The sequence below is a fragment of the Odontomachus brunneus genome, unplaced genomic scaffold (assembly GCF_010583005.1).
Source record: "Odontomachus brunneus isolate Ranch 3 - 2012 unplaced genomic scaffold, Obru_v1 Obru_scaffold_036, whole genome shotgun sequence".
Taxonomy (NCBI): Eukaryota; Metazoa; Arthropoda; class Insecta; order Hymenoptera; family Formicidae; genus Odontomachus; species Odontomachus brunneus.
This window is the reverse complement of record NW_022639486.1, coordinates 777,790-778,405: the sequence shown is the minus strand read 5'-3', so window position 1 is coordinate 778,405 and position 616 is coordinate 777,790. Positions and strand designations below refer to the sequence as shown.

At 49.8% G+C, this 616-nt stretch overlaps 1 protein-coding gene across 3 annotated transcripts in view; it reads right to left on the bottom strand.

Moving 5' to 3' along the window:
• LOC116843903 (TBC1 domain family member 10B-like) overlaps positions 1-616 on the bottom strand; it is a 45,525-nt gene that overhangs the window by 19,600 nt on the left and 25,309 nt on the right. The window lies entirely within an intron of this gene.

Sequence of the window (616 nt, the reverse complement as noted above, 5' to 3'; positions counted from 1 at the left end):
CTCTCTCTCTCTCTCTCTCTCTCTCTCTCTCTCTCTCTCTCTCTCTCTCTCTCTCTCTCTCTCTCTCCCTCTCTGTGTGCGTATGTGTGTAGGTATCGCTTCAACATTATAAATTGTAACGTCGAAGCCATCAGCGAAACTACATCGAGCAGTCGAACTTCGTTCGGCGGGTTGCGCGAGCTCTTACTCCTGCGGTCCGCCCTCTTCCGCTTAATTCATTTCGCTCCGTTCTAATTCCGAGCTGTCTTATAATGGAAGCCGAGTAACCAAATTGAATCCCCCGCCTTTGGCGGCAGCCAGAAACAGCGTCGCGAATAAATGCGAGGCCGCGCTCGCGCGCGTCTACATTTGACGGGAGCGCTATTTGCGACTCCGCCGAAATATTCCGAGAGAATCTCGGTTGTCGAGATAGAATATCGAGTTAACGGGGAAAATGGAATTAGACCGCCCCTCATCTCTTGCATTTTGCAAAGAAAAACAACGGGCGGTGGAGGGAGGGGAGAAAGCGCTTCCGCGGCTTTACTGTTGTCTGTAGATCCAACACGAGACCGAACTAAAACTGATACGGCTCTCTTGAAAAGTTCTAGAGCTCTTTGCAACAATTTTAAATAGTTCC